At 34.4% G+C, this 20,588-nt stretch overlaps 1 protein-coding gene across 1 annotated transcript in view; it reads left to right on the top strand.

Annotated features, from left to right (window-relative positions):
- Positions 1 to 20,588, top strand: part of STPG2 (sperm tail PG-rich repeat containing 2) — a 640,262-nt gene that overhangs the window by 78,316 nt on the left and 541,358 nt on the right. The window lies entirely within an intron of this gene.

The following is a 20,588-nucleotide window of genomic DNA, read 5'->3' as shown; positions in this document are numbered from 1 at the left end:
CCTAAATCTGAATGGCTAGCTCATGATGACTTGGGTTTCTTTTATGTAAATCTCTAAGAGAAATATATTATGAAGGCTTCTAAGTAATAGTAGTAGTAGTAATAAATTCTGGGCTAGCTTTCCCTTTAGAAGGAAATTCTTAGAAGATATTCTCTGTCTAGGGAGTCAAATGAGGATATACTCAGAAACACAGTGCCCCGCTTTTTGTTAAAAATTAGGCTTTCTTCATGAGTTTTTTTTTTCTTCACAGTAATTAACTTGCTTTACAATTGGAGAGAGAAACAAAGATTTTTAAGGGTCATATTTGAGATGACCTTCAAGCTCTGCATACGAGATAAAATTTATTTTAGGAAAACTGTCATATTAAGTTTTAAATTTTGAAGGGATCAGACAATAAAAGAATTAGGAACACATTGTGGGGTACTTGGACACTGTCTTTCTTCTGCCCTTGTGATTCTCACTGAAATAGCTAAAAGTTACAGAAGGTCACTAGATAATATGAAAAGTTTTAGTCCTGTGTGTTAGTTTGCTAGAGCTGCCATGACAAAATAGTAGAGTGGTTGGCTTAAACAACAGAAATTTATTTCCTCACAGTTTTGGAGACTAGAAGTTGAAAATCAAGGTTTGCTGTCTTCTGAGAGCTCTATCCTTAGCTTATGGATGTTCACGTTCTTGCTGTTGTCCTCACAGAATCTTTTCTTTGTGCAATGTTCATCCCTGGTATCTCTTCTTCTTCTTCTAAGGACACCAGTCCTATTGGATCAGGGCCTCACTCTTATGACCTTAATTACCTCTTTAAAGTCCCTGTCTCCAAATACAGTCACACTGAGTGTTAGGGTTTCAACAAATGAAGTTTGGGGAGGGATATAGTTCATTCTATAACATCCTGTGAGAGTAGGAATATTTAGTTTTGGTGAATTTTGCTGTTTGACTTAAGTTTTATTGTATTTCATTAGTACTCTTCAACGTTGAGGATTTATCAGTACAGCATATAAAATTATTTTTGTACTATTTTTATCTTGTGTGATATTTAAAAAAAGATTCTATAGATATAGCAACACTTTTTTTTCTGATTATTTTCTTTTTTAATTTATCATTTAGGTTGTGGGGCACTGGTTCTCAAACTTTTTGACCTTAGGATCTCTTTATACTCTTAAAATGATTGAGAACTCCGAAGAACTTTATATGAATACATACAATATTATATTAGTTTCAGGTATACAACATAGTAGTTTGACAATAATATACATTATGCAGTGCTCACCATAGTAAGTGTTGTTACCATACAAAGTTACGACAAAATTGTTGACTATATTCCTTATGCTGTACTTTTCATTCTCATGACTTACTCATTTTAAAATTGGAAGTTTGTACCTTTTAGTCCCCTTTACCTATTTCATCCAGCCCTCTATCTTCCTCCCTTCTGGCAGCCACCAGTTTGTTCTCTGTATTTATGTGATTGTGTGTGTGTGTGTGTGTGTGTGTGTGTGTGTGTGTGTTTGTGTGTGTGTGTGTATGTGTGTTTGCTTGTTTGTTTTGGTTTTTAGATTCCACATATAAGTGAAATCATACAGTGTTTGTCTTTCTCTGTATGACTTATTTCCCTTAGCATAATACCCTCTACGTCTATCCATGTTGTTGCAAATGGCAAAATTTCATTCTTTTTTATGGTTGAGTAATATGCCATTGTGTGTGTGTTATTTATATATACATGCAAATACACTACATCTTCTTTATCCATTCATCTATTGATGAATACTTAGGTTGCTTCCATGTCTTGGCTATTGTAAATAATGATGCAATAAGCATAGAGGTACATATTATCTTTTGAGTTTTTTTTTTCTTTTCTTTTTGGTAAATACCCAGCAGTGGAATTACTAGATTGTATGATATTTCTGTTTTTAATTTTTCAAGGAACCTCTATATACTGTTTTCCACAGTGGCTGCACCAATTTATATGCTTACCAACAGTTGTTGTTTCTTGCTTTTTTGATACTAGCCATTATGACTGGTGTGAGGTGATATCTCATTGTGGTTTTGATTTGCTTTTCCCTGATGATTAGTGTTGAGCATCTTTTCATGTGTCTGTTGGCCATCTGTATGTTTTCTTTGGAGAAATATCTGTTCATGTCCTTGGTCCATTTTTTAATTAGGTTATTTGGGGGTGTTTTTGGTGTTGAGTTGTATGAGTTATTTATATATTTTGGATATTATCCTTATTGGATATATCATTTTCAAATATTTTCTTTCATTCACTAGGTTGCCTTTTTGTTTTGTTGATGGTCTCCTTCACTGTGCAAAAGTACTCCCAATACTTTATTTTTGCTTATGTTTCCCTTGCCTGCAGAGATACATTCAGAAAAAGTTGCTAAGGCTGATGTCCAAGAAATTACTGCCTATCTTTTCTTTTGCAGGCCTTCTGGCTTCAGGTCTTACATATAAGTCTTTAATCTATTTTGAGTTTGTTTTTGTGTATGGTACAGAAAATGGTCCAATTTCATTTTTTGCATGTAGGTGTCCAGTTTTCCCAGCACCATTTGTTGAAGAGACTGTATTTTCTCTGTTGATATTTTTGCCTTTTTTTTGCAGTAGATTAATTGACTCTCTAAGTGTGGTTTTATTACTGGGCTCTCTATGCCATTCATCTACATGTCTATTTTTGTGTTAGTACCATACTGTTTTGATTACTATAGCTTTGTAGTATATCTTGAAAGCAGGAATTGTGATACTTCCAGCTTTTTTCTTTCTGAAGATTGCTTTGGCTATTCAGGGTCTTTTATGGTTCCATTCAAATTTTAGGATTATTTGCTAAAGAACTTTTATTTAGGTGGGTTATATTTTTGATACTTGTATTTGAAGTTGAACCTGAGAATTATTTAAAACACATATACAAGTGTTCATGAGAGAACAAGAGTCAAATAGGCAAATATAATTTTATTATTTCTAGTATGAATGTGTCCCCCCAATATTCATGTTGATAGATGAAGGTATTTGGAAGGTACCCAACATGAAGGTATTTGGAAGTAGGTCCTGTGGAAGGTGATGAGGATATGAGGGTAGAGTCCTCATGAATGGGATTTGTGACCTTATAAAAGAGACCACGGATAGCTCCTTTATCCCTTTCACTAAGTGTAGACACAGGGAGAAGATGGTTGTCTATGAACCAGGAAGTCGGCCTTTGCCATACACCAGATCTTGGACTTTTCAGCCTGCAGAACTGTGAGAAATACATTTCTGTTGTTTAAGCTTTCTCCAGTTTATGGTAATTTGTTGCAGTAGCCCAAACAGACTAAGACAGAATTACTATGAAAACATTTTTGATCTTGAGGATTCCCTGAAAAGATGTGGACTCTCAGGGGTCACGGGAACAAACGAGAACCATATGCTCATGAGAACCATAACTGTAGAGTCTTTGCTGTTATTAATAGCATTATTTTGTTAGTTGATTAACAGCCTAGGTCAGAGACTCTTTAACATGTTAGGAAATGGTTAGTAGCAAAAATTCTATGACTATGTATATTACAAAGTTGTATATTTTAATGTATATGCAGATTTTAGTATAAATATTTCTAGCTAATAAAGTACAATTGTATTCTTTCTTTAAACACATAGTGACGTTGTAATTGGGGATGAGAATAGATTTTCTAACTATACCTGTTAAAATTATAGTGACCTTTTGAGATAATACTGGCATTTGCAACTCTTAAATCAAATGTCTTTCAACATTATACTGCCTATCAGTGAACATGAGGATTGACTAGTTTGAAATGGCAGGCTTGGGCAAAGACATAAACTTTAAAATACCCATAACTCCTTTTAATGTCAAAAATCACACATAGTCAATCTCAACATTTGTTACAGTGGATCTGAAATCTCTACAGACTTTTAAAATTACATTTAAGATTCATCTTCTTACTTGAATTTGCATCAAATATTCATATGGAAACAACCCCCCCCCCAACATTTTCAATTGTGATTAAAGGTATGAACTAGAAAACAGTAGCTATTTATGAGATTAAGGTTATATAATTTTAATAAAAATTTTAAAGACCTCTATTTTAGAGATTAAATTCTCTTTTGAGTTTTTCATTCTTACTTTCAATTTTTCATGTTGGATTCTTTGGATGCTTTACTATTCATTTGTTTCTTTAATACCTTTTAAAATTGTGTGGTTTTTCTTGTTTGAAGATTTTACAGGTGCCCTCAAGGGTTCCAAACTTTAAACTCTCAAGAAAAATATAAAACTTTATGTGATGTTCTGAAGGATAGAGGGACTTCTTTTCATAATCTACAGAATACATTCCTATTATTGAGGTTGGGTTTTATTATTACATGACTCATTTTTTCCTTCTCATTTGATTTTATTCAATCATATACTTCAGTATCTTAAAAAGCATAGTTAAAACTTCTGTTTCTGGCTATACTGCAGTATCTTGTTATCAGACCGAATATCCTGCTGAGAACAATTACAAACTAGATAAATTATATGATTGCCAAATAGCTGAAGGCAGCAGAAAACAACCAAAGGAGTGGAACTTAAAGGATAAAGATTTCAGAGAGGAAGAGAAATGCATTGAGGTTAACCTGACATTTTCTGGAACTTTTTCCATCAAGGCATCTTTTGATTTGTAAGTGGCATAGGAAGAAAGGCTGAGACATTAAGCAGAAATGGCTGATAAAAATCTTTTATCAGTCTCAAAGGTTGGGGGAATGAAAAACTGAAATTTAGGAATACTAAGGTAGTCAAGACTTGAGAAGCCCAGAATATTGAACAAAGGGAACTGCAGATAAGCAGTCCTGGCATTCTGTGCTGCTTTTCTCTCTGAGGCATTTGTTGATTTCTAACATGTACAGGCAGGAAACCAAGAATCCATGTAGGAAGTGGCACCTAAAAGAGTAGCCTAGATTTGACATTCTCATGTGCTAGGGAGACAGAAAATAGCAATAAGGCATGTATACTCAGAAGGATTAGTAAGAGGGCTCTGGTAAACACTACAGATTTTCAGGAATAGGGCAAATAGGAGGAAATAGATCAGCTTCCACAAAGATTTAAACACAGCATCAAAATCTCTCAGTCCCTGATTGGCCAAGATGATCTGCCTATTTAACTGCAAGACCCAAGAATAGTAAATCCTCTCTAGCAGAAGATAACATCGTTCAGTTTATACATTTTCCCATAAATAATTACTAGCATTCAATAACAGTCCAACAGGACGTTAGATCCTTTGGTTAATCAAGATATTTGAGTTTTCAGCCTTTGAAATAATTGTGATTAATATGATCAAGAATAAGGAATGAGGTGGAGAATTTAACAGAGAACCAGGTTTGTTAAAAAAAATGGTGATTTTTGTGCTAAATGTACAATACATGAAATTAAGAACTCAATCGATAGGTTTAACAGAAGATTAGAACTGATACCTGTCATTTTATTAATTCTAGAGCAGAAGAGAGGATTAGGAAACTTGGGGGCTAGTTCAGTAGAAAATATTAAGACTGAAATCAAAATGAAAGGATAGAAGGTACAGAAAAGAGTACAAGAGAAATATGAAACATATGTGTACTTGGAGTTCCAGCAGAGAAAAAGAGAATGGGCAGACCCATTATGTAAAGAGGTATTGCATGAGAATTTTCCAAAAGTGACAAAAGACACTGACCTACAGATTAAAGAATCTCTTCAAACTACAGGGAGGATAAACACAAAGTAAATCACATCAAGGCCAAGTATGTTAAAATTGCTGAAAACTAAATACAAAAGAGGAATTCTTCAAAGTGGTCAGAGAAAAAGACACAGTGCTTTCAAAGGAGCAAAAATAATCTGCAGATGATTATTACAGAAATGATGGTAAGTTAGAAGAAAATGGAATGGTATATTTAAAGTTTGAAAGAAAATAGCTGCCAAGTTAGCAGTTTATACCCACAGAAAATATCCTTCAAAGAATGAAGGTGAAATAAAGATATTTTCATCATCAATTACATTTTATTTTATTTACTTTTAAAAATCGATTACATTTTAATAAAATCTAAAAAGTTATAACAGGCAAAGGTACATCTATGAGTAGGTTACCTTTTGAGTCAGTGATGTTTAGTGGGAGGTGGGAGAAATGAACATTCAGAATACACATACACAGAGTCCTTGCACCTGGAAAATAAAAATAAAAATTGTGTAGGTGAGCATATATCTGAGGAGAGGGGATTTACATGGTTTGAAGGAGCTTTGCCATTGATTCTCATATTCCTCTCCTTTGCTTCTACTCTAGGAGTTGATATTTTCTTTTTAGGAAGTGATTAATGTGGTCTCCTTTCAAATTTTATTTGAAATATATTTGCAATGTGCCTATAACAAAGTAACAATGCTTTAGGCTATGCATCTTTGAGTTTTTATTTTCTATTTTATTCTTAATTTCATTGTTATTTTTATATCATCCAAATTATTGAATTATCAGTGTTAGGAATGTTGCTAGGGTATTTTCAATGAGTACTAAGTATACATTGATACTGTAAAATAAGAAAATTCTGGTATAGTGGCTGTCGTGTATGCATGCTCAATACATATGAGTTGAATTCGAATTTGGTATTATATTTTTAATGTATAAGAAAAGACAAATAGAAAAAATTCTACTGCTCCTTGTATCCAATTGTATTAACTGTGGAACATAAAAAGAAATCTGGAAATAAGTATAAAAAGTTTTTTACACAGTACAAATAAGTGAATGAATGAATGAGTAAGTAATGTATATAAAAGTATCAATAGTAACCATCTTTTTTATTTTTTCATTTTTTCTGGCATGGTGACTACCTTCTTTTCATACAACATTCACTTCACAACAGTCTTTTGAGGTAATTGTTATTATATACACTTTACAAATGAGATCACTTGAGATAGAGAGACATGAAGTAGCTTGTCACCATCATGATACTAACAGGGGAACTACTGTCAAGTGATCAAGCAGTTTCTAGGCAGTAGTGTGGTGGCAGCTGCTAGGTTGGCTTGCTACTCCTCCATAGATTAGGCTTCCACAGTGATGAGTAAATGGGTTTACTTTCAATACTTATAGCAATGGTGACATTCTGGCTCTGGTCCCTGATCTCCTGTCCACACAGAGTAAAGCTAATATGGCCGGCCAAGTGCTGCCTGCACACACAGTGGGGGTGCATTACCCTCTAAAAGTCAGGACAGAAACCCTGACACTGGTAGGCTCTGATCTTATATGAGACGTGCTGGCAAACCTGCCCCATCCTTACTTCCAGAGGAGACATTGTAGCAGTTCTACCCCAGAAAGGGGAGGTAGGCATTTTATCTTTATTACCTTGACTATCTCTAGTCAAGTCGGGGGTGTGGGGGGGCAAGGATGTCTCTATATTTAGTATCTGGAAATGTAAATAAGTTTTCTCCAGAAGTTACTGTCTTCATCTTTCCAGGGCTATCTGTGTATGGACGTATGAGAGATTCATGGAGATTCTGCCAACAGCTAGAACTCAAACTCTGCTAAACACCAAAATTTTGGGGCGCCTGGGTGGCGCAGTCGGTTAAGCGTCCGACTTCAGCCAGGTCACGATCTCGCGGTTCGTGAGTTCGAGCCCCGCGTCGGGCTCTGGGCTGATGGCTCAGAGCCTGGAGCCTGTTTCCGATTGTGTGTCTCCCTCTCTCTCTGCCCCTCCCCCGTTCATGCTCTGTCTCTCTCTGTCCCAAAAATAAATAAACGTTGAAAAAAAAAATTAAACACCAAAATTTTCAGCCACTAAATTCATTGTTGTTGTTTTGGCAAAGAGAGACCCTTAGAACTTACTGCTCTTGCTTTAGGCATCTGCTCACAAACCTTCTGTTACTTTATCCTAGCCCATAGCAAATTGAAAGAACTGATTAGAGGCAAACTGACTAAAGCAAGTCATGATGACAGATAAGAAGGCAAAACTTAATAAATAACATACGCAAGAATTATAATAGTTTCGTAGAGCTGTTTATTGTGGCAGGAGCACTGACCTATCAGTTGTTTCTGAATTACTATTCAATAGTTAAAAATACTTAAATTTAAAAAGTTTACTTAGTTAAAGAATAATTTTGAATTTTCTGGAAAATTTATATAGGTAGGACACTAAATTCTCCTATTATATATTACAATTATTTCAAAAAATGGTGATTGATATACTTACATAAATGACCAGTTACAGTAGAAAGAGCAAATGTTCATATCTTTATACATACGTTCTTTAAAAGTTTAAAAATTTAAAAACTTAAATTAAAAAAAAACTACAAGTTTAAATATGTTTGCTGCCTGCTCATATTCTGAAATGTAGTAGCACGCTGAGGTTGTTACTATGCTTAAACACTCTCACACATAATGTTTGGAACTTCTTGTTTGAGTCTGGATCCACAAAACACATACATATTTTAAAGGGAAAAAATGGGTACTTTTCCTTTCTTGACTTTGGCTGGCTTTCATATTACCATGAAACTTAGGAGCCTTTCAGATTAATGGCCATTTCTACATACTTGTGATTCATTTAATAATTTATTCAACATATATTGATTAAGCTTCTACCATATGCTATGTACTTTGCTAACCTCTGAAGATAACAGTCATAAACAAAAGTATGTGTAGTCTGTCTCCTCAAGGATTTTATAGTCAGTCTAGCAAAAAAAAAGCATCACAGAAACAATGTTAGGGAAGAGCAGTACTCAGGATTTTCAGCGTTTAAATGAAGTAATTTGACCTAGTCATTGAAGAAATCAGGAAAGAAGAGCTTTCCTTTAGACACAAGGTTTGAGGTGAGATCTGAAGGAAAACATAAATTAGAGGAGGACGTAAGGGAAGTACATTCTTGCAAAAGGAACATCAAAGGCTCTGTGGTGGTTATGGGCAGAAGTTAGTCAAAGGAGCCCAGCCTAGGTATTTCTTGACATACATACATGCAAGGAAATGTACAAAAGATTATGAATTACTTTGTAAATTCAGCACATTATTGTGGAATTAAGATTAAATTTAGAGAACCCAGGTCTTTTAGAGCATACCATCAGGAAAATTTTATCAGAGAAGTGAAAATTTTAAAAACACCTTTTGTTTTCTTCTAACTTCAATAATAAATGGCAGATGGGATTTTGGATGTTGATATAAATATAACATCCAAAATCCCATCTGCCATTTATTATTGAAGTATTGAAGTATTTATTTCTTAGTATGTATACATACATACATACATACATACATGCATGCATGCATACATAATGGGGTTAGGAACAGAAGGATTCTTTTCCGTAATACCCAATAAAGCATTATTAGCAAGGCTTCAATCTGGAAAACTAAATTGAAAGGTACAGGTTTATCAAGAAACCACTTTTGTTTCAGTGCTCACTGTTGAAAACCTTTCAAAAATGTATTAGCCTTATCTCTCATTTCTTATAGCTTTATGCCTAAATAATGTAGTACAAATAATACATTATCTGGATATGAGTGCTTTCAATATATAAAATAAGTTGTTGAATGCATTTGTTTTATATATTAATAATGCGTCCTTTCTTGCTCCCAAATCTTCATGAAGCAGCTGAATCTTTTCAGTATTACTTAGTGAAAGACAATTTAAGACATTAACTTACTGGGGTGCCCAGGTGCCTCAGTTGGTTAAGCTCCTGACTTCGGCTCAGGTCACTATCTCACGGTTCTTGGGTTGAGCTCTGAGTCGGGCTCTGTGCTGACAGCTCAGAGCCTGGAGCCTATTTCATTTCTGTGTCTCCCTGTCTCTCTGTCCCTCCCCTGCTCATGCTCTGTCTCTCTCTCTCTTCTCTCTCTCAAAAATAAATAAACATTAAAAAAAAGACATTAACCTCCATTAATAACCAAAGTATAGGCTTTCTGGTTTTAAATGTGATAATAAACAACACTATTCAAAGTTTAATAGCTAAATTATTGTGTTTAATCCAATTATTCATTGGATTAAAAATTTCTTTAAAATTGAATATTATAGGAGCTATACCAATAATTCTGCTAAGCTTATTTCAGGTCAAAGCAATTTCTTTAGTGTTTTCATTGTGGAATTCAGGCTTTATGACACATTTGTCTGAGATAGAGTTCCAGACTGCCTTCTGAAAAAACAAAACAAAACAAAACAAAAAACCTAACCCCTCCCTATATGATAATCAAACAAATAATTTTAATGTATTTTGTGGGGATTTTTATATGAGGAGAATGTTTGACTCCACGAAATAGACTGATTGTTTAGATTCCTAAAATGGAAAGAGGTGAAAAGGAAGCATTTCCTCAATGTGTTGCCATAATTGATGAGGCCATGTTTGAAACTTGAGCCTTCTGACATCCATAAATACTAAATGGTAAAAAAAAAAGAATGTAATTTCTTCATGTTTCTGAATATATATTATACATTTAATAAAAAGAACCATAACTGATATTGGTTGTCAGAAATAATAAACTTCTGAATAAATAAAGCACTCACTTGTACAGTTAAAGGTAGAGAGAATGAGTTAGGCAATTTGAGTACATGTTATTCACTTAATAGTGAAGGTGATTTATGGATATTACCTCTTCCTGACTCATGAATGGTAACATTAATAGTTGGTTTAGTAGAAAGGGGATATATCTGCTGCCATTTCTGTTGTATTTTATCAGTGTTCCTACAGATTAAGATATATTTTCGTATTAGATATGGATAAAGGAATGTGACATAGCTCTTTTTCAAACAGGGTAAATATTCAAGTGTGGCTTTCTCTTTAAATTTTGACAAATAACTTCTGTATTAAGACATACTATGTATCCATACTCAATTTGCCTTTTGTGAGAGTCAGGTTGGATTACATTTCCCACCAAATTGTGTAAAATTGTTAGCCACTAAAGTCATTTAAATATTTACATAGGTGATGTTTGATTATATTATAAATAATATATTTTTGATACACAAAACAAACTTTCCTCAGTTTTGATAAATGCATTCAAATCCTCAGACAAATGCATTCAAATGCATATTGTTTTACTTCTAAGTAGTTCAAGACTCTGAGGCATCAAAATTTTAAATTATGTTTTAGTTATAGCATAATCCAGTACAAACATTAAATAAAATGGAAGATATATCCATTTCTCTTTATTCACAAAACATACTATAGTACAGTACTTTTCTAAACTGTAGATAAATATCCAGATTAAAACATGGTTACATGTATTTGTAAATTCACTCATACTGATAATGTTGTAGCTATAAAAAATATACAACTTAAACATATTATCTTGCAGTATAAGTCAATGTCATAACTAATAGTGGTCTTTTTAGTGCATCTGTATTTAAACTCTATTGCCTCATTTTGATTCAGTAGCAGAAATAGCCTAGATAATGGCGGGGGGCAGTTGTTTAGGTAAAGTAGCTCAGTGTTGTTAAAATGAAAGATTGATGATGAGTGAGTCTCTTTCTTGTCTATATTGTTAAATGGAATTATTCAAATATATATTTGTTTACTTTGCATAGTCCTTGTACATACATGTTTTTATTTTTTTATGTAATTTAATTTTAAAAAAAAAATTTATTTATTTGTTTTAGAGGGAGAGAGAGTGCAAGCAGGGGAGAGGGGCAGAGGGAGAGAGAGAGAGAATCTTAAGCAGCCTCCATGCTCAGCATGAAACTCATGTGGAGCTCATGTGGAGCTCAATCCCACTCCTGGAATCATGACCTTAGCTGAAATCAAGAGTCCGATGTTCAAGTGACTGAGCCTTCCAGGCACCCCAGGTATATACTTTCCCTGAGGTGTATCAGGTGTCAGTGAACTGAGCTCAGTCTGTATTAATTTAAATATAAAGGGAATTTCTTGGTACATTTTGGAGTAGGTGTGTACTGTTTTAGGCTCCATTGATGTCACCAGCACCTGGTTTCTCTGTTTTACTTCTGGGAGCCTCTTCTGTACTTGTTTTGTTCACAGATAAGATTTTTACTAATAGTGGAAAGATGGCTGTTGCACTAAATAGCCTCACAGTCTCTTGTTCAAGTATAGTGAGAAAAGAGTATCTCTGCTCTTGGATAATTCAAACAAAAGTCCATTTTGAATAATGTACTGGTTTGTGATGTTTATTTATCATTTATTAAATTTTTATATATATTTACGATCAGTTTCTGGGCTATTTATTTTTTAAAGTTTATTTTGAGAGAGAGACAGAGGGAGTGTGCAAATGTGCATGTGCAAGGAGTGGGGAGGGTTAGAGAGAGAGAGAGAGAAAGAATCCCAAGCAGGCTCCATCCTGTCAGCAAGGAGCCTGATACAGGGCTGGAACTCCCCAACCATGAGATCATGGCCTGAGCCAAAACCAAGAGCTGGAATCTTAACTGACTAAGCCGCCCAGGTGCCCCAAGTTTCTGGGCTATTTAGATTGTTCATACAGCTAATATAGGGCAGGGATATTGCGGAATAAATATTTTTTCTATTATTATTAGAAATTCTAACTCTGAGAAGAATGTTATTTCAGAGATTGAATGTGATAGCTCTTTTGTAATGTCATTAGAGAATCTTTTATAAACACATGTAGTACTGATGTTTATAAGATTTGTATCTTCTTGGTTTAAATAAAACAGAGCTTCTTTTTTGTTTTTTGTTTTTTTAAGAACTGACTATAACTAGTATAGACAAAAGATTTTATTAAAATAGTTATTCAGTAACTGGACTCCTTACAAAACTTTTTTTCCCTTAGTTATAAGAGATTTTTATTTATTTTTATTTTTATTAAAAATTTTTTTTAATGTTTATTGCTTTTTGAGAGAGAGAAAGAGACAAAGCTTGAGTGGGGAGGGGAAGAGAGCGAGGGAGACACAGAATCCGAAGCAGGCTCCAGGCTCTGAGCCACCAGCACAGAGCTCGACAACTGGCTCGAACCCACCAGCCATGAGATCATGACCTGAGCTGAAGTCAGATGCTTAACCAACAGCCACTCAGGCACCCCTATTTATGTATTTATTTTTTAAAGTTTTATTTACTTATTTTTTTGAGAGAGAGGGAGAGAGAGAGCACGCGAATGGCGAAGGGGCAGAAAGGGAGAGAGAGAGAGAGAGAGAGAGAGAGAGAGAGAGAATTACAAACAAGCTCTGCACTCAGTGTGGAGCCCAAAGTGGGGCTCCAACCCACAAACGGAACTGTGCGATCATGACCTGAGCTGATATCAAGAGTTGGATGCAACATCCAACTGAGCCATCCAGGCACCCTAGTTCTAATTTTAGTATATGTGCTGCCGAAGCGAGCATTCAGGCACCCTAGTTCTAAAAGGTTTTTAAATAATTCTGTTAGCTTTTACACACACACACACACACACACACACACAATCTTGTCATCAGAATGGTAATTTGGCTTCCACCTTTCTCATCCTTATTTTTGGCTTGCTAGTTTGCTGCTTTGGACAGAAATTATAAGGCAATATTAAATGATACAGATGGTATGTGGTATCCTATTCTGTTTTTAATGGTAATGCCTTTAGTTTTTTCCTTTTGCATGGCATTGGCTTCTAGTTTAAAATGAATACTCTTTACCCTTTAAAAAATATCTTTTATTCTTGGTTTTGTAATATTTTTCCATCTGGAAGGTGTGTTTAGTGCTGTTTTTGTGATCTAATGAGGTCATCGTGTGGTGAATCTCACTAAATCTACTGACTTGATAGATCTTTTGAGAGATTTTCTTATATTAAACCACTCTTCGGTTTTGAGTAGACGATTTCCTTAATATAGAGTTGAATCAATTTTGCAAGTATTCAACTATCCTACAGAACATCTCCTGGTTAATGTTTCCCCAGTAGAGACTGTCCCTTGTTTATGTATATAGTAATGCCATAGGACACACACCCTTTAAACCCAATACAAAATTTTTAACAAAAGGATGTTCAGGAAAAGTCTCTGGGGACATTTTAAACACAATTTTGAAAGAACATAAAATCCATCTGTAGATGTTTTGTAAAGTGCACTGAGTTATCAGTGAAGGCATAATTCATCTCCAATGTTGCTGGGTTAAGAGAGGCATCATTGTATTTATTCACATGTGTAAAGCAACATTTTGTTAATAGCTAGGTGGATTTTTTGATTATTAGGAAGTTATATTTTAATATTTTACATCTTAAACATTGTTACATATCTAAATATTTTATAGGGTTTTAGTTACTACATAAAACATTGTTAGAGATTTTAGGTTGATGTATAATGCATTGTAATTATTATTTTAGCACAGAAAATTTTATTTTTAAGAAGAAATGATGTTATGCAGTTGATGACTGTGTTTTATCATGTTTTATTTGGGTTTATTTGGTGAGGTCAGTTGTGATAACAAATATGTCAGATTGTGATATTAGAATTATTTCTCTCATAAAATAAATTACATGATTTAATCTTGACATTTTAAAGATCTTGGTAGCAGAATTTTCTAGTCTGGATCATTTTTGAATTAGTAATTAGCTTTTATAATTAAACTTTTATAATTTTTTAAATTAGATTTTTCTACTTAATTTTCAATCAATCGGCTTGAGTCTTTACTATGGTTAGTAGTTCCTACATGCAGATAGGATTTGAAACTCCTGCGGGTACTAAAGGAGGGAGCACCCAGCCTTTCTTATCAGTTTGCCAGATGTGGGCAGAAGGGAAGAGGGCGGGGTGAGGTTTTCAAAGCTATCAGCAGTCAAATATCAGACTCTATTTCAGTCGATGTCACAAGGAAGGGTATAATATTAAGTGATCAAATATTAGTTTGTGAAACTTTTACAGTTGAGGAGTGAAGCAGGTGATTTTGGATGGTGTCCTTACAGAAGAAGCCAAAGTCATCTTCTGGCTTTTTATGATATTGCGTCTGATTTGGAACATAGCTGGAACAAGTTTTGATAGCAACTACATTTCTACATGCTGGGTTGATTATGATTCTTTTTTCCAGGCAGGATGATTCTAAATGTAGGAAATTTAATTTTTATAATTTTTGTGCAGAATGAAAATTTTCAGCCTACTATTGGACTCTTCAGCCACATTCAAAATGAGAAAAAGGACATTTTTTGCTATGGTACAGACTTGAATTGAGTATAGATGGGAAATGGATAACAGAATCCATTTATTCTGTTATGTAAATACATTTATATAGTTTAAACCCTCCTATGAAAGGCAACAACTTTGGGTTATAATAAAAAAACAAAATTTTATTTATAAGGGACACACATACACAAAAATATATGAATGACTAAAAGTGAAAGGACGGAGAAGGGTATTTCAGACAAATGGAAGTAGAAAATGTGACTTACCAAATTCATTTTGTACAAAGTAAAATTCAAGACAAAACATTCAGTGTAGTTATTGAAGCAGATACTTTTCTCTCTGTGGCTGAATCAACAGTAGGGAGTGACAATTGTTATAGTGATTTGAGATTGTATTTGCCGGAAAAGATAGAACTACCTCTCTATGAATGCCAGGAATTTTCTTTTCCCATACTGATATCTCCTTTTGGTGTTTGGCTTATAATCAGTTAACTTGGTGGAAAGTTTAAAGGATTTACTTAGGTATATTCTATATGTGAAGAGAAAGAATTTCTTCAGGCAAATATATACATTTGTTATTTTTAATTCTATTCATAATTGCTTTCAGGTTTAAAAAATTTGGAGTCATTTCTCTGATTATCCAATTTTAAGTGTGAAATGGCATCTTTTTATTCTATCCATGAATGAAGAAAATTTAATAACAGTTTTATTAATGTATAAAATATAATATATGGAATATATGTCAAATGGCAATTTCTGGCATCTATATTTGACAGGACCTTTAAAACATCTTTACTTGAGGGACCTTTACATCTCAGGATATACCATTCTCTATCCCTGTAATGTACCCTTTTTGATATTTGTTTCCCAATGCACAGGGAAAGAGATGTGTAAATGAGCAGGAGAGATGAGGTGGAGTATTTCTCTAGGTTCCTTAAAAAGTAGCACATACTCAGTAGGATTGTTACCTACATTGGCTTATGATTTTTTTGCAAGGGAGGTATAATAGTGATGTCATCCTTTTATTTCTTTCAGGTTTGTTCTGTCTGTGCCTGCAGCATGTGGAAATTCCTTATAGATTCTGATTATATATTTTCTCTGAATCCCTACTTTTTTTAAAGATTTTATTCAAATTCCAATTACTTAACATACAATGTAATACTAGTTTCAGATGCACAATTTAGTGATTCAATACTTACATATAACATCCAGTACTCATCACAACAACTCCACTCCTTAATCCCCATCACCTATTTAACCCATCCCCGCCCCCCCTCATAACCATCAGTTTGTTCTCTATAGTTAAGAGTCTGTTTCTTGGTTTGTCTCTCTCTCTTTTTCCCCCTATGATCTTTTGTTTTATATCCTAAATTCCACATATGAGTGAAATCTTATGGTATTTGTCTTTCTCTGACTGACTTATTTTGCTTAGCATAATCTCTAGCTCCATCCACATCATTGAAATGGCAAGGTTTCATTCTTTTGAAGGTGTGTGTGTGTGTGTGTGTGTGTGTATGAAGGTGTGTGTGTATGTGTGTGTGTGTGTGTGTGTATACATACACACACAACTTTATTCATCAGTTGATGGACATTTGGACTGTTTCCATAAATTGACTATGGTAGGTAATGCTGCTATAAACATCAGAGTGCATGTATCCCTTTAAATTAGTATTTTTGTATTCTTTGGGTAAATACCTAGTAGTTCAATTGCTGGATGATAGGGTAGTTCTATTTTTAACTTTCTGAGGAAACTCCATACTGTTTTCCAGAGTGGCTGCTTCAGTCTGCATTCCTGCCAACAGTGTAAGAGGGTTCCCCTTACCCCACATCCTTGCCAACACCTGTTGTTTCTTGTGTTGTTAAGTGTAGCCATTCGGACAGGTGTGAGGTGATAATCTCATTGTAGTTTTGATTTATAGTCCCTGATGATGAGTGATGTTGAGCATTTTGTCATGTGTCTGTTAGCTATCTGTATGTCTTCTTTGGAGAAATGTCTGTTCATGTCTACTGCCCATTTTTAATTGGGTTATTTGTTTTTTGGGTGCTGAATTTTAGAAATTCTTTGTATATTTTGGATGCTAACCCTGTATCAGATATATCATTTGCAAATATCTTCTCCCATTCTATAGGTTGCCTTTAATTTTGTTGATTGTTTCCTTTGCTGTGCAGAAACTTTTTATTTATTTATTTATTTATTTATTTATTTATTTATTTATTTATCTTTTAAAATTTATTTTTACTTTTATGTCCCTTGCCTCAGGAGACATGTCTAATAAGAAGTTGCTATGATGATGTCAAAGAGGTTACTGCCTGTGTTCTCTAGGATTTTAATAGTTTCCTGTCTCACATGAATCCTACTTCTTGATGATGATTTGTTTTCCCCTTTTTTTTTGGTTTTAATTTGCTTTAGGAAGTATATTATTGTGGTGTTATTGGTAATTTTGTTAGGACTAGTAGGACAGAGGTAACTTTTTACCCTATGAAGTCTCTGTTTAAATTATCAAAATTAAATGGTTGTGGATACTATTATAATGACTTAATCAGGTTTTAATGGAAGCAGCAAGGTTGTACCTTAATTCTGGTTACTCAAGATGTGAAAAAAGACCCTCTCACCTCTGCCCATTAGTTTTATTTCATTCATTCAAAAGAGAAACAGATATATTTAACCTTTCTTTTTACTAGGGAAGAATTTTTCATAGAAGATTTGTGAATGATAATTTTCCTGTATATATAATTTTCACATGAACTGTTCCCCACTAAATGGAACATTCCATATAAGATTTAGGCTATTTGTTGTAAAAGTATTGCTTGAAATATGGAGGCAACTCTGAAGAATATACCTTGGCAAAATTGTGATAGAAAGTAAACCTGTATTATATAAAATCGTATGGTTTTTCCATCATTTGAAGATTGTATACATTTCAGTCATTCACATCTGGTGGGTCAAGGATTTTTATCATATGCCCTCCCAAGCTATTTCCGTTTGGGATTTCTTCTTTATGGAGAATTTTGTGGTCCCACAGTGTACCATATTTCTTTAGCAAGCAAAGGGGTGAAGGTAAGAGACTGATAGTGGTGGCATATACTGTTTAACATAGCTATTTATCCTTAGTGAGAGAAATCAGACCCAGTGTCTATTCACCTATACCGTGGCACTGCCATAGTAGATCATTTGATCTCTTTGAAATACTTACTGTGATAAGCTGAGGCATTTGGTAACTCTGTACCCATGCCACATCTTTAAATATACAGAAATATATGGGATATGTTAGCAATAAAGCAGACATAGAGTTTATAACATCAGAATTTTCTTGGGTTTCTTTTCCATCAGAGTTGTGATTTTAATCTTGTTCTCTAGTGTATGACCTAATAAAGATTATTTATTTACTTCTCTATCTCATCCAGCTCTAGCTTTAGCCATTACTGCCCTGTTATTTTTTTTCATAGCCTCTCCAAACATATATCAGATCAAAGGCCTTATGTTGTATCCTAGTTTTGGAGCATTCTCTTTTAGATTCTTCTGATAGAAATCTGTTGTTTGTATACCTCTTGAAGATTGATGGCCCATTAGAGTGGTATCTTGGGCTTTGATTCAACTTCCTTGGTTCAGCTAAACATTTGGACTCCTAAAATTGTCATAGACCATATTTGGAACAGTCTTTTTTGGGTGACATAGGATAGGAACCACAGTTCCCCACCAAAAGTATCAGGAATTCTTCTACAGGAGTCATTTTAGCAGTTACACAGAATTATAGCTCACGTGCAAGATTTGATACATATCAAGAGAATGTGATATTTTCCCAGGATTAAAAGTCTCATGCCCCATAGCATCCAATATCTCTGGTAACTACTTCATAGGACATAGCTTCCAGGATCTTTCCAGGGACATGCCAGCTACAAATGATAAACAACCAAAGGTATGGTGTCCCATTATGTATTTATAGGTCTCCAGGTACAGTTATATCTTACCACAGGAAACTACAACCAAACCAAAGTTTGGTTAACTTTGTTGTCCTTTGGTTAACAACATTCATGTAGAAAAAAGACAATCAGCATGTTTTGTGAACATCAGTATTTGCATTATTCAATGAGTGGGGCATTGATGTTTGCTTTCTAGTTGATTGGAATAGAATTTTGGCCAATTAGTTTTATATGGCCCACCATATCTTTTAATGCTGTAAATCACAGGTAAATTTACAACAGAAAAACATGACAGTGTTTAGTAAACCAAGCAGTATAGTGATTTTTTAAGTATCCTTTTAATCAAGTATGTCTCTTTCATTTTTGGTGGTATATTTAAAAAAATACCACCGGTAAATCTGGAGATCTACACAGTCTGAAATCATAATCAAGATTTTACTTTATTCTCTGGGCTTGGGCTTTTAAAATACTCAGTTATCATATAATTTTATTTATGGAGTTTATTTTTATTGGTACTTACAACAAGGCAGCAGGAAATGTTGGTCAAGTATTGCCACCCTTTGATCCTGCCTGGTTTTGCTGGCTAACACATACACAGACATTTCTTGAGTGTGACACTCCTTCATCAGAGTGGTCACAAAAATGGGTTCGTCAGGCTTGTGTGCCCACCTTAGCTCCCTAGCCAGGCATCAGAGTTTAATTTGGTCAGTAGGCATCATTACTTCATGCCCACCTGTGACTGGGTCTGTGAGTAGTCTGGGAGTGAGCAGTTTTTCCTCTTAGCACAAACCTGAATTTACTCTGACCTGTATTCACTCCCACAAGCACAGAAAATCTTCTATTATGTTTCTTAGAACTTTGCTATGAGTAAGGGTAAATAAGATCCCCTATCCAGGCATCAGTATCTCATTAGCATCTCCCTCCTCCTCCTCCTCCTTCTCCTCCTTCTCTTCTTTCTTCTTTCTCCTTTTTCCTTGTTTCTCCTTCTTCTTCCTTCTTCCTTCTTTCTTCCTTCTTTCTTCTTTTTTTTTTTTTTTAAAAGATCTCTTCTACCTTCCAATCCTTTTCCTCTCATAGCACCTTGGACACTGGGTCAAAGTTCAGAAAAGTCTAGCCCATACTGTCATGCTTTAAATCAGTCTACTTAGACCTAATTATGTCAAGCCATCACTGGTGAACTGAGAAAAGATATGAAGTAGCTCAAGCCTTATGTTAGGTATTGTTGTTAAGATAGAATAAAAATCATTTAAATGTGTTATAGAAATGTTATTCTGAAAATTCTTGGCCATGCCAGTCCATCATTGTCAAGTTAACTAAAAGTGTGCTCCTCAAATCCCAATTTGATTTATGTAAAAATGCAAACATCTTGAAGTTTCACTTTCTGGTAAATACTTGTAATAATATATAATAAAACAAGCAGGTCATTTTATAAAAATCAGTCTACTTGGAAGAATATAGGACAGAAACCTTAGCTTAGCAGTAGGGCAGCACCAAACATTTGCCTTCTGAGGGAGTTGTAGCAGTCTCCTAACAGTGTAGCTCAGGTGCAGGAGAAGACGCATATAGAGTAGGTGGAGGATACTTTCTGGTTTAAAAGCCTCATGTCGCATTGGAGCTAATATCTCTTGTAACAACTTCATAGCCATGGCTTCCAGAGTCTTCCTGAGAAATACGAAGTTACAGTAGTCA

Source organism: Lynx rufus, unplaced genomic scaffold (genome assembly GCF_022079265.1).
Source record: "Lynx rufus isolate CCGP_SWC_20201006 ecotype Redwood Valley unplaced genomic scaffold, mLynRuf1.p SCAF_3, whole genome shotgun sequence".
In the NCBI taxonomy this organism is placed as follows: domain Eukaryota; kingdom Metazoa; phylum Chordata; class Mammalia; order Carnivora; family Felidae; genus Lynx; species Lynx rufus.
This window is presented reverse-complemented; position numbering and strand designations above follow the sequence as displayed.